The 27,560-nt window shown below is 51.1% G+C and overlaps 1 protein-coding gene across 8 annotated transcripts in view; it reads right to left on the bottom strand.

Moving 5' to 3' along the window:
- LOC144791723 (disintegrin and metalloproteinase domain-containing protein 9-like) overlaps window positions 1-27,560 on the bottom strand; it is a 2,314,109-nt gene that overhangs the window by 1,874,119 nt on the left and 412,430 nt on the right. The window lies entirely within an intron of this gene.

Here is a 27,560-nt window from a genome sequence, read left to right as displayed (position 1 = left end):
TCTTGCACCCACCTACCAATGTGTCCCAGGGGTTGATTGCAGGACCTGGCCCATGGCCCACTGGACTCTTGCCAAAATCAAAGTACGCTATACTAAAACACCCATAATAATAAGGAAGCAAAGGTTCCATTGTATCTGCTAGAATGATCTCATGAATAGACACAATAAATCTTTTCAATCTTTGTCTTAATGATAAGATTAAGGGGCAGATTCTTATCCTTGACTTTAACCATCCATCAGGGTAGCAGACATCATTTTTTCTGCTACCCTGGCCTGACTACCATCACCAAAATATGAGATAACCCACGGCCCAGCAGAGATGTCTGTGCCTTCAACTGAACCACCACCAGTGCGATTCATCGAAAGGCACTGTAAGATTGGTGTGTGGACACTGTGTTTTAGGCAGTCGCGCACCAAAGGCTTTTGTTATTTACAACAAACTCTGAAAGTTATTTTTCAAAAACAAAATAGTGACCCCATACCCTGGAAATTTTCTCCCAAGTTGTAGGGTCATTTTTTTGCCTGTAAATGCCAGGTTTTTCTAGTAGTGAAGGACATAAAAAAGGCCTCACTGCAACAGGCCCTTCCTCTGTTGGACCATCAGTGTAAGTTTTCCGAAGACAGAGCTAGTGGGGGTATCGCTATCGGAAAACTGATGTTCTGCCCAACTCAGGATACAGTGGCCAGACAGAGCGTTTAGTGGACAGGGTACTTGTTCACATTTGTGTTAGTACTTTATCTGCCAAACTCTAAAACAGGGCATACGTGTATTCTGCATTCTCAAGGGTAATAGTTCCCCTTCAATGGGTTAGGTTAACATGTTTCTGCCTTTTAGTTCACAAAAGGATCTAGGGCTTTCGTCAGGACCATGGTACCTAATGTTACACTAAACAGTAACTACTTGAAGAGTGTGGTGTGTAACTGAAAAGTACAGAAAATGATTATGAAAACATATTATATTTTATTAAGCAAAACAAGGTGAAGATTTGGTATGCAGAATATTTTAATTGTGAGGGTATCACCCATTCGAAGCACCTAGATAGGTTCACAGCACGGCAAACAGCTAAAGAGAAAACCTTACGTTTATTGAGCTAAACCTAGCCTTTTCACATGCTTCAATGTGTATCTGGATACACAAAGTGACACTTCCTCAGGGTTCTTCTGAATAGTGATATCCTTAAATAAATGCTCTACTTTGTATCGATTCTTCAACTGGCTTTGAAAGAAATAATTGAATACATGGTTAATGCCAGGGAAGAAAATCTTGAGCGAGTGGAAAACAAGTTTGGGACCCCCTTCCCTTTATAACTTTTGAACTAGTTGACCATTTTGCACCAAAGTTGGCAAGCTCTAAAATAGTACCCAACACATTTTTTCCCAAATTTGGTATACAAAAGGAAATCAAAAATATTGGGACAGATGTATAAAAAAATGTTATCCATCTTTGTGGTGGATACTCTACCTACTTTCAGATCCCTCATCTGTTGCAGTCGCCACTTCTTGTCCATTTTTTTTAGCAGCAGAGGCGAGGAAGAAGTCAGAATAATCATGAATGTACAGTGCAATAAATGAACTTGGACCATTATTAAAATCAAAAGCCTATGACTAGTTTTCAGGAAGGGAATGTGAGTGGGCGCGTTGAGGAACATGCAGGTAGATAAGAGTATCCACCGAAACATTGTGATTGAAGGTAAATAAATTTTTCTTCTGATGGATACTTCTACTTCTCAGATTCCTCACCCTTTGAATAGATTACAAAGAAGTCCCCCTCCAAGATACGAGTCTGAAGGAACTGTCACACACCAGAAACTTGAAGCACAGAACTTGCAAAATGTCCATCCCTCCTCAATTCAGAGTCCAAGCAGTAAAGCTTTGCAAAAGAGAAGAGATGCCGCCACCTGAAAAACTTTAGTCACATAAACACATTTAGCAAGATCAGAGGCCGAAGACTTTACTCTGGTGGTCTGATTGTGGATTCCCCAGGCGGCTTCTTCTTGACAAGGGCATTAAATATTATGATGCAGAAAATGATCAAGAATAATACAGTCCGGGGCGTGGCCAGCAGCATGGTGGAGTGAGACGTGCCTCTGCTCGGCTCCCGGCCTACTGCATGAATCCGTCGATAAAACTGTCCCCAAAACTGCCAAAACTTCACCAAACTGAAGCCAGAGTGACTCCGCAGACCCAGAGGCCCGATTTGTGAGACCTGGTTATAATTGGGGCTGTCAACGGCGCTGAGCAAGGAACGCGAGGGACGGCGGCGACTCCGCGACAAGATGGCGACCGGGCCCGCTCCTTCGTATTAGGTGGAGCTCTGCCCGGCTCTGAGGCTGCGCACCCGGCGGACCCTCCTCTTCGGCAGTGCCGGTGATTCGGCCCGGTCGGAGGTGCAGCGGGAGGACCTGTCCGCCGACGTCCGGAGACAGCGGAGTGTTGATCCGAGGCGGGGGGTCCCTGCCGGGCCGGAGGAAGAGGAACATCGCCGCGAGTCCGGGGCCGAGGGCTGTGGCGGACGGCTGCGGAGGGGAGCGCAGAGACCGTGGAGTCACCTGCCGACGGATGTCCGGGTAAGGAGGGGGGCTGCCTAGCTCAAGCGGCCGCGGATCCTGTTGCTCCCCCCCTCCCCCCCTTCACCCTGTGACTGGGACCCGTGTTGCTGGGGTCTGGCTGACGGACCTGCCGTCCCGATTGTAGCTGGCTGGCCGGGCCGATGACTGCTTCCCTCTCTACTGCCTGACTTGCAGACGCCGGGGGTAGCCTTGGGCGGCCCCGACGGGAGCTCGAGACCTGTGTGGGCACCGCGAGGGGGAGAGCTGGAGACGCACCGGGGGGCGCCGTGAACAGGCCCTGATTGCCCCCCCCCCCCCGAGACACCGAACCGGACTGGTGGACCCCCCCCCTCCATCCTGGTGGGGCGGAGGAGTGGGGAACGTGGGCGCCCGTTTCACCTGAGGGGGCACATCGGAGACGCTGCCTCGATACGACGCTCATCAGAGAGGGAGGCTTTGCGAAGTGGAGGAAGGCGACATCCGCCTCGGCAGGCAGCGGTGTGAGAGGCCCTGGAAGCTCCCTCCCCGCCTCTGCCCGTCAACGGGTGCCCACTGCAACCGGAATATCCGCTGCCGGAGAGCCCTGCTGAGTTGGGGGGTTCGACCTTGGGTGTTCTTTCGCCCCCCCCGACCGATCGGGCCGCAGGAGAGAGATTACTGCTCGGGCCTGACATGGGGAAAAGGGACCCTGCCCAGAGGACGGCCAGACAGGAAACCATAGACAGCTACGCTACGGCGCGATCTCGGAGGGAGAAGGCCCCGGCACCGCCTGGCACCAGTGTGGACACGACCATCATTATGGAGGCAATACAGGCCTCGAGGGCAGATATACAGAACTCTAAAAAAGGCACTGGAGACAAAAATAGGCAAGGTGGGTTCAGAGGTCCTACTGCTGCGCCAGGACTTTAGGAATCTTACGGAACGAGTGACCGTTACTGAGACCAGAATCAGCGAGACGGAGGATTCCCTTGCTGCACTAAAGACAGATATGGCGGAGCTACAGGCATCCTACCTACCTCGAGTGAAATCACACCCGACCACTGTGCACTGTTGCAAACCACTTATTTGGTTTATTATTTTGTTTTGTTTTAAGATTTTACCATTTGTATATTCAATGATCAAATCAAATTAAACATATCTTTTACACTTCAAAACTTTAACCAGACACAGTCTTAATTGGTTAAACAATTGTACATCTGACAGCAGGGTTTATACAAATCAAAAAGCATATTACATCTTTCATAACATTTTACAAAATGATGCCCGGAGCTACAGGCATCCCACAGGCAGCTGTTGTGGAGAGTCGATGATGCAGAAAACCGGGCAAGACGTAACAACCTCCGCTTCGTGGGTTTTAGGGAAGATATTGAAAAGAATGACGCTGCAGCGTTTCTCAGAGACTGGTTAACAACGACGTTCCCACAGGCCAAATTCTCGAACTGCTTCATCATAGAACGGGCACACAGGGCCCTGCTTATGAAACCTCCAGAGGGAGCGAGGCCAAGACCGATCATTGCCTGTTTCCTTAACTTTGCAGATAGAGACCTCATCCTGAGAGAGGCAAGGAAAAAAGGGGAACTTAGACTGGAAAATGCAAACATCATGATTTTCCCGGATTATAGCCAGGAGGTGCAGAAACAGCGCCGTTCATATGATTCCGTTAAGGCAAAACTGCGCGACATGCACATATCCTACATGCTACTCTTTCCGGCGAAGCTGAAGGTCTTATACAAGGGCAGGTCACATTTCTTCGGCTGCCCGGAAGAGGCTTGGCAGTGGTTGGAAGAGCGACCCCTGCTCCGAGGGGCGGAGGAGGAGGGCCGTAGGGTCCGCTTCGAAACGGTGGCGGCCAACTTCCGGAGAAGCCCACCCGAGGCACGGAGGTCCCACATCCCGAGGATGAAACGCCATACACCCTCCCCACCGACCCCGGAACGCACTGCATCGGCCGGAGGAGACAGAGACCAAAATGTACCCACGGAGGTGAATCCGACGCAGGGTACCAGACCTAGCAGCCTGGAAAACCGCAGCGTAGTGGAGATGGACGATGTGGCTAGCACGCGCTCATCAGACTTTGAGAAATCAACAGATAACTCTTTACATCCCCTGGTCGCGGCGATCCGAGAGATGGAACAGGGGGCCACTGGAAGCGCGGAGGACTGCGGCCTAGACTCACAAGATTCCCACTCGTGAGGAAGTATGGGATTGGTATCCGGAACGGCAGTAGGCCACTGCCGGAGACACGCAAGTTACAAACACCACTTTTTGAATTCTGTTAGACACTAGTGTTTTCAGATCGCCTAGGTACCGCCTTTAGCGGCCCATGGGACAGTAGAACTTGTACAGTCCCCGACTGGACAATTAAGTTGGGGGAGGCCTAGACTGGAGCCCTAGTGTTCTTCTAGTTGGGGTGGTTCGAGGGAGGGCGACAGACCTTTACCGCCCAAAAGTCTCGTGCTTTCTTGGTTACAAGTATGGGATGGCTGGGAGGAGAAGGTGGGGAGGGGGTGGGGGGAACTGGGGAAGTTCGGACAGTTTGTTGGGGGGGTTACTGGGGGGAGGTGGGGGGACCTCAGTTGATTGACTACAGTCATGTTTATTACTGCAACATTCTCTGCTCATGCACCAGGAATCACACACGCTATCACGTTAAAACATTAGAATGGCAAGTACATTAGATACACAACAGACTGACCTTTCCAAACTCAGCACCCTGACCTGGAATGTGAATGGTCTAGGTAACAAGATCAAGAGAGGACTAGTAAACGCATACATTAAAAGAATAGGACCTGATGTAATTTTCCTGCAGGAGACGCACCTCAAAGGGTCCAATTGCTCCTTCATTGCCAGGGGACGATATAAAGTGCTGGCCCACGCGGGATACACTACTGACTCCAGAGGGGTGGCAATTATCCTTAAGTTAAGACAACGTTTCCGTTCTGCATCACACGCACATGGGTGGACCCACAGGGAACCTGCGTTGGAGTACAAGGTACGTGGCGTAGGCGCACATACACACTAGTATCAGTATATGCCCCCCCTAAACTACAGGCAAATGCACTTAAGACGTTAGCAAACATTCTTCTAGAATCGGCCGACACCATTCAATTAGTGGGCGGGGACTTCAACGATGTCATGGATAGGGAGCTGGACCGCTCGGGTCGACACCCACTAAGATCACCCAGACACCACTGGCCCGGATGATTTTCACAATTGGCCTTACTGATGTATGGCGGTGGCTACACCCGGGGCAACTTACGTACTCCTTTTACTCAGCCCCTCATAAGGTATTCTCTAGACTGGACTATATCTTTATGTCCAGACAAGACTTGACTACGGACTCGACCGCAGAATACAGGGCGAGAGGAGTCTCGGACCACTCGCCTCTACTGCTCAAAGTAGGCCACAGACGCAACACAACAGGGGCTACCTGGCGATTGGACGCTTGGGAACTAAAAAATCCAGCGATCCTGAAGGGGGTGCGGGCGGATGCACGAGTTTACCTGGCTGACAACGAGGGAACGGTTGACTCAGGAGTAACACTCTGGGAAGCCTTGAAACCGGTTATGAGAGATAGGATAATGAATAGGATTGGAGAAGAGAGGAAAAAACTTCAAGGAATAGTGGCAGGGGCTGAGCGGGCCATACTAGACCTGGAGAGGGAACACCTGTGCACCAAATCCCCTATCGCCCTGAGAAAACTAGTAGACGCACAACGCCACTACAGGAACCTGGTAACAGATGAGGCTAAGACACAGAACCTGGCCACCCTTCACCGTCTGTATGACGTGGGGGACAAATCAGGCAGACTCCTAGCATGGCTTAGTAGGAAGGAGCGGGCTGCGCGGTGGGTAGAACAAGTTAGGGGTATAGACGGTGGCCTGGCCTGCACAGATGCACACATCGCTGAGGCCTTTGCTGCCCACTATGAGAGTTTTTATACCGCTAGAAACTTAGGTTCGAGTGATGATGCTCTCCGATATATGGACCAAATTGAAGTCCCATCCCTTGACCCGGAAGCAGTTAAGGCCCTTGACGCAGACATCACGACAGATGATGTTTCCTTAGCGATAGGCAGACTGAGGCCTGGGAAGGCCCCGGGACCCAACGGTTTCCCGGCGGAATTCTTTAAATGTACGACGGACATCCTGGCTCCCCACTTGAAAAACCTCTTCTTAGGTGCCTACCAGGACGAGAGGCTCCCTGCGGACCTCTCTGCGACAATAATCGTCCCAATCTACAAAGAGGGGAAACCGCGAGAGGACTGCTCATCCTACAGACCTATATCCCTCCTAAACACCGAGGTGATGCTCCTTGCGACTATCCTGGCTCTCCGGCTACGGACGGTGATACCGGACCTGATACACCTAGACCAAACTGGCTTCCTCCCTGACAGAGCCACAAAATTCAATCTCAGACGTACACACAATTGGCTTCAGGAGGTACGTGGCAGAGAAGCGCCGCATTGGTTCCTCTCCCTCGATGCAGAAAAGGCCTTTGATGCGGTTCACTGGCCATTTCTGGCAGGGGTGTTAGAAAAATTTGGCTTCGGCCCCAAATTCCGGGCTTGGGTTCGACTCCTATACACTACACCGCGAGCCAGGGTAAGAGTGAACGGGAGTATATCCCGTGAATTTCGGATCCAGAGAGGGACCCGACAGGGGTGCCCGCTATCGCCCCTTCTCTTCACACTCACCATTGAAATCATGGCGGCCAGGGTCCGACAGAACTCGGCAATTAGTGGTTTCAGAATAACTACCGCAGATACGGCCCAAGAGAAGCTGTCTTTATAAGCGGACAATGTCCTCCTATACATCTCTGACCCGGAGACGACCATCCCGGAGCTGTTCCGGGAGTTGGAAAATTATGGAGCCCAGTCCGGCTATAAAATTAATTGGCAGAAATCGATCCTATATGACCCAGGGGGAGGTGGTCGCTGGACGACGTTGCCCCAACAAATAATAACTACCACAGAGGGCTTTCAATACCTAGGGATTTACATTACCCTGGATAAGACACTCTCACTTCAAAGAAATATAGATAGGGTCACACAAAACTCGATCGCGGACATGGAGAGATGGCGACGCCTGCCACTCACACTCTTAGGGCGAGCAGCCTTATATAAAATGATTATCCTTCCCAAATACTTGTATGCCCTACAAAATGAGTATTATTCCCTCCCAGACACATTGTTACACAGGCTGCACTCGGATCTCCGGGCATTTGTCTGGCTAGGAAAGAAACCTAGGATAGCGCTGACCACACTTCAGAGGCACCAGTATAGTGGCGGAATCTCACTCCCGAATCTGGAAGCCTATTACTGGGCGGAACACATGACCCTGATCAATGAGTGGCTACATCTGCCGGCAGATCATCCCACCTATGCCCTAGAACGACATACACTATCCACACACAACCTGTTGCACTACTTGTATGGAGGGTCAGCACAGCACCAACTACTCCCGGCTACCTGTACGACATTACGAGCCTGGAATAAAGCCATGAAACGCACGGGTTGGGACAAGACCCCCACTCACCAGACACCACTTTTGGCATTGTACGTGGCTACGTGAGCTACACAAACTAAAAGGTTTCAAACGTTGGGATGATATTGGTATCTCCACCATCGGGGATGTTATAGCGAGGGGAGAATTGAAGTCCTTCCAGACAATGAGAGCTGAATATGGGCTGCAAAGCTCGCAGTTTTTTAAATACACTTAGTTTAGGCACGCATGGCGAGCGCAACAGATACAATTGTTAGAGATATCGGAGTACGCTCCGCTGGAGGGGCGGCTTCAGCAGGAACGGATTCCGGGGAAAGCAGTCTCACTTACATACAAAACACTAACCAACAATATGCTGGGAGACTTTGCGAAGCTCAGAGGTACATGGGAGAGTGAAGTAGGGCCACTAGAAGACCTAGACTGGGAGTTAGTGCTGATGCCTCCTCGAGAGGTAGCGATAAAATCAAGGCTGCGCCTCATTCAATATAACATACTGCATAGAACATACTACAACAGGGTACGACTATATAAAATGGGGAAAATAATAGATGTCTCAGATGCCACGGAGAAGGGGGAGGCTTTTACCATACATTATGGACCTGCACAGTGATCCAAACATACTGGTCCCGAGTCTTCTCGGAATTACAGGAGGTCCTAGGAGCTCCATTGACACAAGAGCCGAAGCTGGCTTTACTGGGAATGTCAAATGATGTAGATTTGCCACGCCCACTTATAATTTTCCTGGTCCTAGCCCTGGTGGTAGCCAAAAGAGACATTGCGAAACGATGGGGGTCTCCGACTCCCCCGACCTGGAGGAATGGAGGCATGGACTAGACCTCTACATGGCAGCTGAGAGGGTGACCTATAAGTCCAGGGGGTGCCCTAGGAATTTCCCAGAAATTTGGGCTAAGTGGAGACATTATCATGGACTAGATGGAGGATTGGGGAATGACTGAGCGTATCGTAGCGTTCCTAGTTCAAATAAGGGAGGGTGGGTGGGGATGGAAGGGAGAATGGGAGGTTAGAACCTTGATGCATAGTCCTTTTTTACAATTATACGATGTACTGTATATCCACAAGATGTTTTTTTCTGGGGGGGTGGGAGTGGAATTAGAGGGAGAAGGTGCCGTTGAATACATGACTGTACTGTTCAGTTATATACAAAAAACAAATAAAAATGTTTAAAAAAATAAATAAATAATAATACAGTCCGCTTCTGGAATGCTTGCATACCCCACAAATAGCTGGTCATCAGATCTGATCCCCCTTGTCCAGTTGATCTAGTAGTTGAGCACTCTCGTAGAGACCAGAGAATAAGATCTCTATTCCTTGGTGGGATGACTTAAAGGGAATCATGATTTAATCTAGAAGCATAGGGGTTACCACCCTGGACAAAAAAGTCACTGAAGTCCAATTTGACTGGAAAGAAGCACATTAATGGCACACAGCAGCTACAACTCACTGGCAAGCCTCACTGAAGTAATGTCAACAAGAAAAAGTCTGAAACATTAGGAAACATAACTGCCAACTATGAAGGGGTTCAAAAAGGGGCCCACATCAAAAATGTCAAAACAAGGTTCAGTTATCACTGGGGTGTTACAAAGGGTGTAGGAAGAAACATGAGTCCCTTTAGAAATGTGATCATAATCAGGAATTTTAAACGGGAAGGTTGCTCCGACCAACTGATAAATGATGACTGGGCTGCAATGTAGCTCTTGACAATGCCCACCACACAACACTGTTGGTCCAGTCACATAGCAAAACATAGAACCTCCCATTGTGGTGCTTTTAGCGGATCTACATTCTGCGCCACATATCCAGTGACAATATTACTACCTGAACAAACATATTTGGAAGAGGGTCAATGAGCTGACATTTTGACGTTGACTACCTCTGATGGCAGGTAGAAGGAGATTAAGTATACCTTTCAATCTGCAGGCATGAAGGTGGAGGCTCTGAAGTTTGTGTTGCAGAATCTGCCCCTCTACTAGGAAAGGAAGTCTGGCCTGAGAAGTAGATGGAGCGTAGGACACAGGACTGTCCCAAGAAGTCTGCACTGGGGCGATCAGAAAGAACTGTCCCTGGCCCTGGTGAATTGACCCGAGGAATCAATAGTATAGGAGGAAATGGTAATAAAGTAGAGAATTTTACCTCAACTGAAATACATCCACCAAGGCCCTGTGCAATGCATACTGGAGGTCACAGAAATGTGGGCAGTGTGCAGTCATGTGAGTGATGAAAGGCATTTGACTTCCTAAGCTGGGTCTATCTTTTTCAGCTGCTTGAAGCAATCAACTTTGGGCCCCACTTTCTTGCGTACATACGTCTGTTGTATACGAACATGACGGCGTCAGTCCGAATTGCCGGACACCGCTCTCGCCCTTTCCCGATCCAAAGGGGTACCCAAAAGTGCTGCCTGCTTTCTCCATTGTTGTTCGCCCTGGTGGTTGAGCCCCTGGCGGCCTGGGTGAGAAGTGATCCGGGGGTTCGGGGGTTCGACTGTTCCCGCTCACGGTCGGACCGAGTAGCGCTATACGCGGACGACATCCTTTTTGTCATGACAGACCTGTGGTACTACCAGGAAGAACAAATTTAATTTTAAAAAGTCCTAGGGCACTATAGGGTGTTCTTTGCCGGAGCAGTGAATTTTAAATGAAAGGCTCATGTAGCTTGTTTGTTCTACTCTTTTTAGGCTTTTCCATGTAATTTTTTGGTGCATCCACAATTTTCTTTCATTTAAAAAAAAAAACAAATTGTGGGCCTCTACCAGCTCCCTATCCGCACCAATACTTGGTGCCAGTGGGAGCCGTCATTACTTTTATTTAGGTGGGGTCCCAAGTGCCCACCCAGAGCACTCCCATGTATCAAAATCAGTGGGGGCTGCAGGAGGGAGCTCCAAGGCCCCCATGGTCCCTGTAGGCTCTGCACCAGAACCTGAACTGGGTGCCGGCGGGAGTTGGTATTTTTATTAATAGCGGGTGCCCACCAGGGGCAACCACGTCCTCAAATTGTTAGCGGCTGCAGGGGAAGAGCTCCAATGACAATGCTACAACTTTCGGCTTCCCAGACAGATCCCATTCTTCTCTGCTCCCCCTGGGTAGCAGCAATGTTATTGTGTTCCCTGCCCAGGAGATGCAGGGAACTACAGTGACCTGGGGGATGTGGTTCCAGGGGCTGATCAACAGCCAAAGTTGAGTGGGTGGCACACTCCCTTCCACGAAAATTAAATATCAGCCTCCTGGGGTGGGTTTCCCGGGGTCCAATTAAGGCCCACAGAGTGGGGCCACGGGCCCCTCCAGTTTTATTGAAATGCGGCCCAGGAGATGGGGTCCTGGGGGCCAGTAAAGGACTTGAACAGGGGGGTTCTTCACAGTCCTCCCCACAAATTATTGAATAGCTGACCAAACCCCACGGGCCCTGGCCCGACCAGGAGCTCGTCTGGAAAAAGGGTGGGGTGTTAATTCCTATCCTGCAACCCTATATGCTTTTTTCTCTTTTGTTTAAAATAGGGGACTGGGTCCTAAAATGGTTGGCATCACATCTTTGTTGATGTGGTGGCAGGCAATTAAATATTATCTAGACAGGGGAGGACTCCCAGCAGCAGGAGGGCAGACTTGTGTCTCGGTGGCAGCATCTATCTTGTGGAGCTGAGGTTATGTTCAACTTTAACCGGGGTTACAGGCTACCAACATGTCTTCTCCCTCTAGAGGGGTGGAATGCTACCCCCGTCGCCAGAACTGGAGAGGGGGTAGTATTCCAAAGCGTATGACACCTTACACGACATGTTTAGATATTGTCAGACCAAAGTTACCATAACCGCGAGGATTATAAGGCACTTAAGAGTATATGGTCTGACGCTATCATGGAAACGGCTATGGGATAGATCCCGAAAGCCGCAGACAGGCTCAGCTCATGCCAGAGCACCATCTCACACGATTCCAAGCACTCTGCCTTCAGGATTGTTAAGGCCTGCCATAGGAGTGACTGATAGGAGATCTGTGTGCCCATTTTAGGTTTAGATATAGGTATACTATATCTAAAGCAAAGGGTGATTACACCACCTTGCTCCAGCTGTCAAGCAGCCAGTCGTGTCTGTTTAGTTTAGCTAGTCAGCCCAGGGGTGGCATAATACATGCTGCAGCCCCTGGGAGACCTCTGGGTGCACCTCTGCCCTGGGTACAGGGACTTGGAGAGGGCCCAGTGCCAATTCAGTACATGGGTACAATTTGGAATAGAGAGAACAGCTAGGCTGTGGGTCTGATTAGCAGGCCCACAGCCAGGGAAAGTCGTAAACCAGTGAAGCAAAAAGCAAAAATCTGGGTGATCATAGGATTGCAGACCCTACTCTCCTACAATACCCGCCCATGCGCGGGGACCCCGGAAAAAAATACTGTTCAGCAAGAAATTTGAACGGGGATCAACTCTGCCTGTCCCCCCGTGATTTTTAAAGATTGGATTGAATGGTCTGCCTGCAGCCCACTTGGGTTTTATTATTACGAACTACCAGCCCCATGATGCAGTAGTATGAATATGCTACTTACCAGTATGCATCTGTTCTTGGCTGGGAGCATGGGTTTCTTCCCCAAATTGGAGTGTGCTCGCAGTGAGTGCATCCTGCATGTGGGTACCTGTGAAACTGTATTTAAATCGTCCGACCCGGTCGAAGGATGCACCGCCGCAGAAGTTAGCGGTCCCGCTGCTGGTGCGCCACATCAGCGGAGCAGGACTGTTCAGCAAGAAATTTGAACGGGGATGAACTCTGCCTGTGCCCCCGTGATTTTTAAAGATTAGATTGAATGGTCTGCCTGCAGCCCACTTGGGTTTTATTATTACGAACTACCAGCCCCATGATGCAGTAGTAATGTACAACTCACCTGAGTATGATTGTGCTATCAAAATAAAGGAGGGACAAATGCTGATGTTCGTGATGCTGGCAGTCATTCAACTGCAGAAAGCCTTTGAGAAAGGGAGAATTCCTGAAACGCGTCAGGCTCTGCTGATGCTGGGAGCATGGGTTTCTTCCCCAAATTGGAGTTTGCTCACAGTGAGCGCATCCTGCATGTGGGCACCTGTGAAACTGTATTTAAATCGGCCGACCCGGTCGAAGGATGCACCGCCGCAGAAGTTAGCGGTCCCGCTGCTGGTGCGCCGCATCAGCGGAGCAGGACTGTTCAGCAAGAAATTTGAACGGGGATGAACTCTGCCTGTGCCTCTGTGATTTTTAAAGATTGGATTGAATGGTCTGCCTGCAGCCCACTTGGGTTTTATTATTACGAACTACCAGCCCCATGATGCAGTAGTATGAATATGCTACTTACCAGTATGCATCTGTTCTTGGCATGTAGGGCTGCTAACATTCATATCTGTAGCATAGATCGCCGCCTAGTGTTGGGTCCGGATGATTGCACATTGTTAGTCCTGGAAGAGTCTTCGAAGTATCACGAGATAGGTGGCTCCTCCCCTGGACTACAGTGCGCATGGGCATCGACTCCATCCCCAGATTGTTTTTAGCCATTGTGGCAAAGATGGAGTGCAACTGAGAAAGTGATGGCCATGCTAGAGATGAAATGCAAGAAAAGTCTGCAGCCGCTATGGGCGCCGGGGAGGAGGGCGGGCAATATGAATGTTAGCAGCCCTACATGCCAAGAACAGATGCATACTGGTAAGTAGCATATTCAGTTCGAGGCATGTGGGCTGCTAAATTCATATCTGTAGCATAGAATACATAGCAGTCCCTCCATTAACGGCGGCCGCCCGTGCCAGCTGCAGAAGTCTGAAAAAGTGTTTTAAGAACAGCCTGTCCTACAGCTGCCTGCTGTTTGGAATGCACATCTACACAGTAATGTTTGGTAAACGTATGTGGTGTAGACCATGTGGCTGCCCTACAAATGTCTTCCAAAGGAATGTTACCGAGGAATGCCATGGAGGCCCCCAGCTTGCGTGTGGAGTGTGCTCTGGGGGGGACCGTTAAAGTGCGCTTAGCCTTCTGATAGCAAATCTGAATACACTTAACGATCCACTTGGCTATTCCTGCTTTGGAAATGGGGTTGCCTGTATGCTGGGCTGCGAAGGCAACAAAGAGTTGCTGTGTCTTTCTAAAAGGTTGTGTTCTGTCAATGTAGTACATAAGCGCTCTTTTGACATCAAGCGTATGGAGCATCCTTTCTGCTACCGTTTCTGGGTTGGGAAAGAATGCGGGCAGTTCGATCGTTTGATTGACATGAAACTGCGACACCACCTTAGGGAGAAATTTGGGGTTAGTGCGCAGCACCACCCTGTTTGAATGAATTTGTATAAATGGCTCTTGAATGGTGAGCGCCTGTAGCTCACTAACACGTCGTAGAGACGTTATGGCAATGAGAAAAGCCACTTTCCATGTGAGGAACTGAAGCTCACATGAATGCAGAGGTTCAAATGGGGGACCCATCAATCTGGTGAGCACCACATTGAGGTTCCACACAGGAGCTGGCGGGGTCCTGGGAGGGATGACCCGCTTCAGCCCTTCCAGGAATGCTTTAATGGCAGGCACCCTGAAGACAGAGAGATGCTGCCTGTTTTGGAGATAAGCCGCTATGGCGGATAAGTGTATCCGAATGGAAGCGTATGCTAGATTGCATTTGTAAAGATGCAACAGATAGCAGATGATATTAGGAATGGATGCATCGAGCGGGTTGATAGCGTGCTCGGTACAGTAGATGACAAACCGCTTCCATTTTGCTGCATAGCAAGCTCTGGTAGTGGGCTTCCTTGCCTCCCGGATGATGTCCATGCATTCAGGGGGCAAATCAAGGTAGCCAAACTCTAAGACCTCAGGAGCCAGATCGCCAGATTGAGCTGCTGCGGATCTGGGTGCTGAATGTCGCCACGGTTCTGCGTTAAGAGCTGGGGTGTGAGGTGTAGTCTTTGATGCGGCACCACGGAGAGTTCGAGGAACGTGGTGTACCACGGTTGTCGCGCCCACGTTGGAGCAACTAGGATGAGCGTCAGCGAGTGTTGCTTTAGCTTTTTTGCCACCAGCGGAATGAGAGGCGCTGGGGGAAAAGCGTACGCAAATCTGCCTGACCAGTTCATCCATATCGCATTGCCCTGCGATAGTGGGTGAGGGAACCTGGCGGCAAAGCTTTGGCATTTTGCGTTTTTCTCCGTGGCAAACAGGTCTATCTCTGGATGACCCCACTGCTGGAAGTACGGGCGGAGTACTGATGGATGTAACTCCCACTCGTGCATTTGGTGGCTGTACCTGCTGAGCAGATCCGCCATCTGATTGTCCGTGCCCGGGAGGTGTTCCGCCATGAGAAAGATGTTCCTCTGAATGGCCCACTTCCACATGCTCTGAGCCAGATGAGACAACTGTGGAGAGTGCGTACCTCCCTGCTTTTGAATGTAGTACATGGCTGTCATGTTGTCCGTCCGGATCAACACGACTTTGTTGCACAGATGTACTTTGAAGGACTTGAGTGCCATGAAGATTGCCATCAGCTCCAAGTAGTTGATGTGCATCTTCCTTTGTTGCGTGGTCCATAGTCCCTGCACTGTATAGTGGAGCACATGAGCCCCCATCCCTGGAGAGATGCGTCCGTTGTTAGTGTAATCTGTGGCACAGGCTCCTGGAACGGTCGGCCCTTGCAAAGGTTGTGTGGATTCCACCAATGCAGAGAGCTGTATGCCCGACCCGTCACCAACACTAGCTCGTTTAGCTGTCCTTGAGCCTGAGTCCACTGATGCTCTAAGCATTCTTGGAGCGGACGCATATGGAGTCTCGCGTGCGGGACTATGAAGATGCAGGAGGCCATCATGCCTATCAACTGCATGAACACTCTCGCTGGGAGTGAGTGTTGCGGTCTGAACTTTTGGATCAGCGCCTGGATGTTGACGATCCTCGCTGGGTTTGGCTGAGCTGTGGCAGCCAGGGTATTGATCGTCGCGCTTAAATACTGCCGCACATGGGCTGGCTGAAGGTGTGACTTCGGGTAGTTCAGTGTAAATCCTAGACTGTGAAGGAGGTGAATGGTGTGGGACATGTCTGCGGCGCACTGCTGGGCTGACTTTGCCTGCACGAGCCAGTCGTCCAGATAAGGGTAGACATGTATACCCTGTCTCCGGAGGTGTGCCGCCACTGTCGCCAGACATTTTGTGAACACTCTGGGAGCAGTGGTCACTCCGAAGGGGAGTACCTTGAACTGGTAATGCCTGTTTTGGATGGTGAACCTGAGGTACTTTCTGTGGGATGGGTGGAGTGGTATGTGAAAGTAAGCATCCTTGAGGTCTAAGGTTGCTAGGAAGTCTCCCCGTTGTAACAAGGGAAGAACCTGCTGCAGTGTCAACATGTGGAAGTGTTCTGAAAGAATGTACTGGTTTAAGGGGCGTAGGTCTAGAATCGGTCTGAGTGAGCCGTCCTTTTTTGGGATTAAGAAGTACAGGGAGTAAACCCCCGTGCCTTCTTTCTCCACTGGCACAAGCTCTATTGCGCCTTTTTGCAGCATCACCAGAACCTCCTGCTGCAATAAGTTCAAGTGCTCTGCTGACATAGGACGGTGTTTTGGGGGTATGGGTGGTGGGGTGGATGTCAGCTCCAAACAATAGCCGAACTGGATAAGTTTCCTGACCCACCTATCTGTGGTGATGAACTTCAAGACGGGCAGGAACTGTTGGAGTCTCCCCCCGACAGGTGTTGGATGGTCGGGGGCAGTGACAGGGAGTCACTGTTTGTTGGCGGCAGAGGAACGGGAACTGTTGTTGCCTCTGCCTCTACCCTTGGCACTGTTTCCTCTGTATCCACCTCTGCCCTGCTTGCTGTAGGAGGATTGCGCACCACTTTTATTGAATGGCGTCTGCTGCGACATGTGCCCCCTGTTAACACCTCAATTGCCTGAGCGACGAAAAGTGTTCCCTCTAAATTGTTGTGACTGGAGAGCTCCCATGGACTTGGCAGTCTCGGTATCTGTTTTGATCTTCTCCAGGGTGGTGTCCACCTCTGGGCCAAACAACCTGTCTGGATTAACGGGCTGGTTGAGGATAGTAGTTTGTATTTCTGGCTTGATTCCCGAGATGCGGAGCCATGCCTGACGCCTCAACATCACACTAGTGTTGATCGCTCTCGCTGCTGTGTCCGCAACATCTAGCGCATAATTTATAGCAGCGTTGGAGATGAGCTTCCCCTCCTGGATAAGCATTTCAGCTCCCTCTTTAAACTGGTCTGGGAGGTGTTGTAACAGCTGCTCTAGGGTGTCGTAGTGTGCCCTATCGTATCTGGCCAACAGAGCCTGCATGTTTGAGATGCGCCATATGTTGGCCGCCTGAGCTGCTACCCTCTTCCCAGATGCCTCCAGCACTTTTGACTCCTTGTCTGGGGAGGAGCTTCACCCGTGGTTTGGGAGTTTGCCCTCTTGCGGGCATTAGAGACCACCAAAGAGTCCAAAGGCAACTGGCCCCTAATGTAGGTCGGGTCGCCGGGTGCCGGTCTGTATTTCTTCTCAATGCGTGGGTTGACAACCCGTGATCTTGTGGGTTCCTTGAAAATGTCTGCCGCATGCTTAAGGACCCCTTTCAACATTGGGAGAGTCTTGACAGTTTTTTTCAGCAGTAGAGAAAGTGTCAAAAAGGAAGTCCACCTCCACGGGGTCAGCATGCATTTCCACTTTATGGTTTGTAGCTGCCCTTTCAATTAAGGAATTAAATGCCGCAGAGTCCTCAGTGGGAGACGGCTTCACGTTATAAACCTGAGGATCCTGGACCGTCTGCTGGTCCCCTTGATCACCAGTGTCCATCCATGAGTCCTGCTGCTCATCAGGCTCTGTATGAGCAGGAAAATTGTACTCCTCATCTTGCTCCCCTCCATCCCCATCAGAGTATGTGGGTGAAGGTGTTGCACTCCTCCTATGCTGAGGAAGAATCTGCTCCACCAGAACTGGTGTTTCTGCTGCAGGCTTCTTACGTTTCAGAGGAATGGTAAACGACTGCAAAGGTTGTGAAGTAATCTTCCTCTTGTATAGCGTGAGTTTCCCGGTGTCGGCATCGATGAAATGCTCCGACCGTTCTTCAACCAAAGGGTGTCGATGACCCACAGTCCCAGCCGGTTGAGTTGACGTCGACACAGTGTCCTTGGGCACCGACCGCGGTGCAAAGGCCTTAGGTGCCACCTTAGGCGGCAACGTGTAGAGGAGCGGTGCCGATGTGGCCTTCGGTGTGTCTGCCGGCTTCGGTGCAGAAGGAGTCTTCGGTTCCGATGCCAAATCCTTGTCCTTAAGGCGCTTGAGGGAGTCCGAGACCTGCTTCGTAAAGGAAGCGGACGGTTTCGTCGACCCGACCGATGTCCTTGGCCCGCCCCCAGGGGAAGACCCGAGCGTGGATGATTTGTGTTTGTCCGTTCGAGGCGCAGGAGCACTCTTGACTGGTGCGCTTCGATCACTGTCCACTGCCGCAGACGTCGACGCCGACTGCTTCGGATCGACAGGTTTTCCTTTAGGAGTCACGACCCCAGACCGTGGCTCTGCGCCCTTCACCGACTTCGCGTCAACGGGCCCCTTGGTCTTCGGCGCGACAGACTGTCCCGATGTAGGCTCAACAGTCTTCTTGGACGTCGGCTTGTCTACCTTGGTTGACAACGGCTCGACTGGCTTCTTCGAGCTTGGCTCCTTAACCACCTTCGGCACCTTTGCCTGGTCGCCCGCTTGTATCGGTTTGGAGGCCCCCGAAGACTACGGCGTCGGCACCGGAGCAGAGGTCTTCGGTTTCGATGGCGTGTCGGCCATCTTTGTTTTCATCGATACCGAGGGTTTCAGTTTCGGTTTCGATTTCAGCAATGGCGGCTCCGCGGAGGTGTCCGTAGCCGTGCCGGAAGGCGGGGCCGTGGATCGAGGTGTAAGGTCTTGGGTAAGGCCGCGTGGCGATCCCGTGACCTGAGCCTTTGTAAGAGTACGAACGGGGCATAGCTTTTCCTCCGAGCTATCTTCCATGGCCCCATATGCTTCGTCGTCGTCCCCTACCTTCTCGACGATTTCCTCAATGTCGGGACTGTGGACGTCCGCTCCGTTGTCGGACTCGACCTCCACCGGGGTAGGGGAAATCTGCAGGTGACGCACTTGCTCGTCTTCCGCGGGGTCGTCAAAGATGTCCACCGGTGCCGGAGCCGATCGCTGGGCCTCAAGGCGCGCCACGCGCCGAAGCTTGATCGTCTTCTTCGATCGAAATCTGGAACAGGCCATACATTTGGCCTCGTCGTGGTCCGGCGACAGGCACTTGTTGCACACAGGATGGACGTCGATGTGTGGGTACTTGGACCCACACACGGGATATTTCTTAAATGGACTCCGCTCCATACCGTCGAAGTCTTGCTGCGTCGACTAGGCCCCGATCACCGAAGAGGCACACGACCCCCCAGATATCCGACTCTACGAGCCGGAAGATAGACGGGACCGAACGCGAACAATACCGACGGTGCAAAGAAGGCCTTTTGGCCTTGAAAAAGTTCTATCACGATTACGAACAGGAGACGTCGAAATCACATCCGAACCCAATGGCGGAAAAAAACAATCTGGGGATGGAGTCGATGCCCATGCGCACTGTAGTCCAGGGGAGGAGCCACCTATCTCGTGATACTTCGAAGACTCTTCCAGGACAACAATGTGCAATCATCCGGACCCAACACTAGGCGGCGATCTATGCTACAGATATGAATTTAGCAGCCCACATGCCTCGAACATGTACAACTCACCTGAGTATGATTGTGCTATCAAAATAAAGGAGGGACAAACGCTGATGTTCGTGATGCTGGCAGTCATTCAATTGCAGAAAGTCTTTGAGAAAGGGAGAATTCCTGAAACGCCTCAGGCTCTGCTGATGCTGGGAGCATGGGTTTCTTCCCCAAAATGGAGTGTGCTCACAGTGAGTGCATCCTGCATGTGGGCACCTGTGAAACTGTATTTAAATCGTCCGACCCGGTCGAAGGATGCACCGCCGCAGAAGTTAGCGGTCCCGCTGCTGGTGCGCCACATCAGCGGAGCAGGACTGTTCAGCAAGAAATTTGAACGGGGATGAACTCTGCCTGTGCCCCCGTGATTTTTAAAGATTAGATTGAATGGTCTGCCTGCAGCCCACTTGGGTTTTATTATTACGAACTACCAGCCCCATGATGCAGTAGTAATGTACAACTCACCTGAGTATGATTGTGCTATCAAAATAAAGGAGGGAAAAATGCTGATGTTCGTGATGCTGGCAGTCATTCAACTGCAGAAAGCCTTTGAGAAAGGGAGAATTCCTGAAACGCGTCAGGCTCTGCTGACGCTGGGAGCATGGGTTTCTTCCCCAAATTGGAGTTTGCTCACAGTGAGTGCATCCTGCATGTGGGCACCTGTGAAACTGTATTTAAATCGGCCGACCTGGTCGAATGATGCACCGCCGCAGAAGTTAGCGGTCCCACTGCTGGTGCGCCGCATCAGCGGAGCAGGACTGTTCAGCAAGAAATTTGAACGGGGATGAACTCTGCCTGTGCCCCTGTGATTTTTAAAGATTGGATTGAATGGTCTGCCTGCAGCCCACTTGGGTTTTATTATTACGAATTACCAGCCCAATGATGCAGTAGTAATGTACAACTCACCTGAGTATGATTGTGCTATCAAAATAAAGGAGGGACAAACGCTGATGTTCGTGATGCTGGCAGTCATTCATTTGCAGAAAGCCTTTGAGAAAGGGAGAATTCCTGAAACGCGTCAGGCTCTGCTGATGCTGGGAGCATGGGTTTCTTCCCCAAATTGGAGTTTGCTCACAGTGAGCGCATCCTGCATGTGGGCACCTGTGAAACTGTATTTAAATCGGCCGACCCGGTCGAAGGATGCACCGCCGCAGAAGTTAGCGGTCCCGCTGCTGGTGCGCCGCATCACCGGAGCAGGACTGTTCAGCAAGAAATTTGAACGGGGATGAACTCTGCCTGTGCCCCCGTGATTTTTAGAGATTGGATTGAATGGTCTGCCTGCAGCCCACTTGGGTTTTATAATTACGAACTACCAGCCCCATGATGCAGTAGTAATGTACAACTCACCTGAGTATGATTGTGCTATCAAAATAAAGTAGGGACAAACGCTGATGTTCGTGATGCTGGCAGTCATTCAATTGCAGGAGCCACCTATCTCGTGATACTTCGAAGACTCTTCCAGGACAACAATGTGCAATCATCCGGACCCAACACTAGGCGGCGATCTATGCTACAGATATGAATTTAGCAGCCCACATGCCTCGAACATGTACAACTCACCTGAGTATGATTGTGCTATCAAAATAAAGGAGGGACAAACGCTGATGTTCGTGATGCTGGCAGTCATTCAATTGCAGAGAGCCTTTGAGAAAGGGAGAATTCCTGAAACGCGTCAGGCTCTGCTGATGGTGGGAGCATGGGCTTCTTCCCCAGATTGGAGTTTGCTCACAGTGAGTGCATCCTGCATGTGGGCACCTGTGAAACTATTTATATATATATTTACACATCAATACAACACTTATAAAAAAGACTAATCAATGTAATGATAACAACTGCTTTTGCAGCCATATAGCCATATAGTATAGAAAGTAGACAACAGGAGGGCAAGCATTACTTGAACTCTGTTTAATTTTAATAAGTAGAATGAAAACCAATTTGCAAAAAAGCAAGTATTGTAAGCCTATAAGGGCGCTAGAGGGCGCAGTAGCTGAATGGCCGCACCTTCGTGAGGCTCCAGCAGCCTGGCTTGATAATCCTGAATTGATCCTACTTTCCCTGCACGCACCTGCCCGGAAATCCCCACGGAGGGGCAGCTGGCACCACTCCACAATCGGTGCGACTTTGGAGGCTCTACCCCCTCGGACGCCGAAGTTACGGCTGGCGGAACCCCCCTGCCGAAGTGAGCCTGGCTGCTGCGGTGTCGGACCTCGGCTCCCAGAACTACGCGAGCCCCCGGCTCGCCACGAGGCAGGAGGGCCCTGCGACCTTGGCGAGCGGCCCGCCCTGGGCTTCCAGAGTGATCGGCGGATGTGATTGGCGGCGGAGGGCATCACGGTGAGCATTATATGCGGAGCGGTGGCAGAGGGGGTGTGCTGCTCCCGCCGACTTTACCATGCTGAGGCTCCCCTTCGCTGTCGGCAAAAAGTAGATTTTGGCGCATTTAGCTTTGCCGGCTGTTACCTGCAGGGCGCCCGTGACCCATACCGGCCCGCCCAGACCCTGACTTTGTACGGACTTGCTGCCCGCCCTCTGCCGCTTAGCCTACACTCCAACAACACAGTGGCTCCTCGGTGCTTCCTCGAGGGACTTCATAATTGCTGGGTGAGTCCTGCACCTTGCCATTTCTCTCTGCACTTCTCCTCGCTCCACGCCATATTTGGGAGGACTGCCCTTGGGGCGCCACTGTTGCCTGGTGCCGGGGTTGGAACGGGGAAGTCTTGGCCTACACTGCACTGCCCGGAGTGGGGCTGCTATCTCGTTCGCTGGTTCTTGCCCTACCACTGTGCGGAGGACGCCTGGACGCAGGGGGACACCTTATATTGCTGAGCCGGAATGGGGATGCTCCCACCCCTTTAAAAACACTGCGTCTTTGCCGAGGTTCCTGCACTTTCTCCTGCGGGGCCTGTCTATACCTGCACTGCGCTTTTATCGCTGAAAGCCACCCCGCCAGCACTTGCTCAGTTACCCCCAATACCTGGCACACAAGCTGCAAGATCGGCGTTGCTGCACCGCACTGCATAGAGTGTGGCCACTATATCCTTCACTAGCCCTTTCACGACGGCGGTGCAGACGGCGCAGGGACGCAGGAAGTCCATTTATAGATTTGCCGATATGGGGAAGCCAGACAGTCGCCAGCCCAAACTGCAGTTTGAAACTGCGTCGCAGAAAAAGGGGACACGTCACACAGGAGAAGCGGTGCCGCCCCGGAGCCCGGTCGCAGAGGCCTCCACGTCGACCCTGCTGACCCCGGAGATGGCCACCATCCTGCAAGAAATGCGACAGGGCTTTGCGACAGTGGTCGACAAAGTAGACAGACTCACGTCCAGGATGGACAGCATTGCCCAAAAGATGGATGTCCATGAAGAACGCATATCTGAGGCGGAACGCAGAATATCGGCAAATGATGACACGACCGCAGCACATGACTCTCGCCTTGCCAGAATGGACAATGTCCTGAGGGTAATTGCTGCCAAAAACGAGGAGTTGGAAGCCAGGAGCCGGCGGAACAACGTGCGCGTCACGGGCATTCCGGAATCGACCAACACGGGGAGGATGGAACTATACATCGAGAAACTGCTTACAGCAACAGTTGGGGCAGAAGCTCTTTCGCCTCACTTTATTGTGGAACGCGCACATCGCTCCCTTGGGCCTCTACCACAACCAGGGACCCCACCGCGACCCATTATTGCACGCCTGCTCAATTACAGAGATCGCGATGCGGCGCTCAGAGCAGCTAGAGCAAACCAGAACCTGACATATGATGGTGTGCCCTTCTCGATATACCCTGATTTTACCCCGGTGGTTCAAGAACAGCGTCGGAAATTTCTTGCTGTTAAAAGGAAGCTCCGTGACTTGAACATTGACTATGCTCTCCTGTACCCGGCCAAGTTACGAGTCACTCACCAGGGTACACAGCATTTTTTTCTCAATCCACAACAGGTCGAAGACTACCTTAAAACCCTGCCCAAACGACCCAAGCGGACTGGGGAAGCTGAAGACTTCAATGCATCTGGTCCCGAATAAGTGGCGGCTGGCTCTCTTCGGTGTATCCTCCTGCAATTGACTGGTTCATCCTCACTCACCTCGAGGATAGGTGGAACTCGCCCAGCTCGGAGATGGCTGCTGCTGCCCCTGGGGTGCCGTGGACGGGTGTTGGACTGCAGGTGGTAATGTATGCCAGGCCCCACCCCCTTCATCCCTCTCTGCTCCGAGGGTGACCCTAGAGTGGACATGTATGGAGTGGGATGGCTGGGGGTGGTGGACCGTGCACCTCTGATGACCCCAACTGGGTGTTCCCCAATGACATTCACATGGTTGCTTGTTTGTTGGTTGCTATTTAGCACTGTTTTGGTTTATGGGTGGGGGGTGGGAATGGGATACTGGCAAGTTGGGGTGGCTTCAGTGGGTGGGGGGTGGTGGACTGACAACTGGGTAGAACGGGCTAACGCGGAAAGATGTGGACCCTCCTTTGAATATTCTGGGATGTTTTGTTATGTACAGTTACACATTGAGAATTGTCTGCTCTTTTTCCAGCCTGGTCCGGTTGCTGGGGTTGTCGGGGGGGGGGGGGGTGGGGGGGGAGGGGTTTGCTGGGAATTCTGTTGGGATTCAAGTTTTGACATGTGCATGTTGTGTACTAAGCTCACGTATTTGCTCTATGGAAAACTCCTTGATTATGACCTAGGGGGGGACATGGCGGAGGGGTTAGGGTCGTTTCCTTTCTGTTCCATTTTTTGTTTCCACTTGAGGGTGATGGGCTGGTCCGACTGGATGATGATTTGATTGTTGCTGAGGATGGATTGGTTGCCATCCAAACTTTACTCCTGCAGTTATTGTATTACACGACTACATGGGTGACACACGCTTGACTGTGATTACTTGGAATGTGAGAGGGCTGGGGGATCATAGGAAGAGGAGACAAATATTGAGTTACCTTGATCGTCATAATGTTCACATTGCTTTCCTACAGGAAACGCACTTTGTGCCCCACAAATCACAGGCCTTTGGGAGTAGGTGGGCTTCTCACTCGATCTTTGCTAACTACTCATCGTATGCACGTGGTACAGCCATTCTAGTTAAGAGATCCACACCCTTTCGGCCTGCTGGCTCCAAGGTGGATCACCAGGGACGGTATTGTTTACTATGGGGTAGACTAGGACACATGTCAGTAACACTTGTCTGTTGTTATGGACCCAACACGGATGACCCTCAATTCTTTACCTCTCTGTGGGCGGCTATAGTTGAGACAGGGCCACAACACATCATATGGGGAGGAGATTTCAACGTGACACTACACCCCCCTCTGGATAGATCACACCCCGCCCCACACCACTATACGAATGGGCGCGAAGTCCTTAGAGCGACTATTGCCGGTAACAATCTCGTAGATGCCTGGCGGTCGCACTGCGGACCTAGAGAGGAGGGTACACACTTTACAGCACAGGCTAAGTCATGGGCGAGACTTGATTATTTCCTCTTAACCTCACAACTTTTTACAGCGCTGATACATGCGTCACATCTCCCCAGGACGTACTCCGATCACTCCCCCGTTTTGATCACATTGACTGGTTCTGAGCTCGGCCCCCCGGTGACGGCGTGGCGCATGCAGCCCACTATGTTGCTGGACGCGGTATTCCAAGAGGAACTCCGTGATGAATGCCTAGATTTCTTTAAACGCAATAAAGAATCTGTCCAGGACGTTGCGACCATATGGGATGCCTTTAAGGCCACACTCCGAGGCTTATGTATATCAAAGGGCTCGGGAGTACTCAAGAGCATACTGACCCGATTACGCAGCATAGAGGCTGACTTACGCAGTGCTGAAATTCGCCTTAGAGCAAACCCATACAATACGACCCTCGCTACCATTCGCGAAAAATTGTCGGAATTCTCTGAAGAAGCTGCTCGCGAGGTAAAGTTTCGGAACAAATACTGGGTGGCTAGACGATATGGGGAGGGTGAGAGGCCTGGGAAAGCTCTGGCAGCGACGGTCAAACTATTGCGAGCTCCGATGATAATATTGGAACTTGAGACGGCTGAGGGGCTAATACTTAGAGACACCACCCAAATCCTTAACGAATTTGTGCGCCATTTTGGTGTACTGTACTCCACTGGCAGACATGGTGAACTCACATTGGATGACTATCTGGCGCATGTCTCCCTAGGTTGGTTGAGTGATGCGCAGAGGTCCTTCTTGAACGCCCCTTTTGAATTAGACGAGGTCAGGGAAGCTATCATGGGCATGAAATCGGGTAAGGCCACCGGTTTAGATGGCATACCTATAGAATTCTACAAGACGTTTATTGACTTCATGGCACCGGTATTGCGGGAAGTTTTTGAGGACGCATTGGAGGTGGGCCAACTCCCTGCCTCCATGAGAGTTGCCCTCATTACATCGCTGCTTAAGCCAGGGAAACCCGCCTCGAACTGCGACTCTTACAGGCCTTTGTCCCTATTAAAGTGCGACGTTAAAATCCTCGCGAAACTGATTGCAACACGCATCAGCCTCCTCCTGCTTGCACTTATCCTTCCAGACCAGGCCGGATTTGTCCCTGGAAGGGCTACATCACATAATCACCGTACCTTTTTCTCAGTATACGACTCCGTCCATGAAGACCTCCCAATGGCAGCCATCTTTATAGACGCCACCAAGGCGTTTGATTCGCTTGAATGGGACTATGTGTTTAAAGTACTTGAGCGAATGGGCTTCCCACCTCTCTTTATTTCCTGGATTAAATTACTGTATGTATATCCAACAGCCAAAGTACTCATCAATGGGAAACTGTCATCGGACTTCCCCATCACAAGAGGAACAAGACAGGGATGCCCCCTGTCCCCCCTTCTTTTTGCCATAGCCACTGAACCCCTGGCGGCTAAGCTGCGTCAGCATCATCAGGACAGGGCACTGCGTTGCTTTCAGAGACAGTTACTCGTCTCTATGTATGCTGATGATATCACCCTCTATGTTCGCCACCCTAGTGAAAACTTGCATCCCATACTCCGTGAATTCATTCGGTTTGGTGCTCTTTCGGGGGTTCAAATCAACTGGAAGAAGTCATGTATTTTCCCCCTTACTGCCTCGACAGTTCAATTCCCACTTGAATTCCCACTTGCCTGGAGCACAGGGAATTTTAAGTACCTGGGTATACATGTGGAAAAGAGTAGAGAAGAACTGATTCGTGCAAACTATGGCACTGTGATGGACAGGATGAGTGACAATATATCCAGGTGGATCACGCTCCCTCTTTCCATGGCGGGACGAGCCTCCTTAGTTAAGATGGTTATACTCCCTCAACTTTTATACTTATTCTTGAACATTCCATACCACCCCGGTTCCCATTTCTTTCGTCTGTTACGCTCAGAACTGCTCCGACTAGTGTGGGGTGGTAAGACGCCCAGACTCAAATGGGAGATCCTTATCCGGCCATACTCACAAGGGGGATTTGGAATCCCCGACTTTGAGCTCTATTACCGAGCTGCTCAGGCCCATTATGCGTACTTTTGGGTGCGCCAGCAGAGATATATGCCCCAACTGGCGGCTGAGCACTGGTTGGCACACCCCATCCCTATTGAGGGCGCACTCTACTCCCAGGTTGAAGGAAGGGACAAGACCCCTACCACTGTGTCGAGCACGGTGACGGCATGGAACTCTATCGTGTCTAAGCTAGACTTGCACTTCCTATACGCACCGTCAATGCCGCTGGCCTATCACCCACAGCTGCCGCTCCTACAAGAGGCTGGCTTTCAAAAATTATTGAAAAAGATTAATGTCGCTACGTGGGGAGACCTGTACCTAGAGGGCGTCTTCCGAACTAGGGA

This window comes from Lissotriton helveticus, chromosome 11 (assembly GCF_964261635.1).
Source record: "Lissotriton helveticus chromosome 11, aLisHel1.1, whole genome shotgun sequence".
NCBI classification, from domain to species: Eukaryota; Metazoa; Chordata; class Amphibia; order Caudata; family Salamandridae; genus Lissotriton; species Lissotriton helveticus.
The sequence above is the reverse complement of the archived record's forward strand: the minus strand, read 5'-3'. Positions and strand labels throughout refer to the sequence as shown.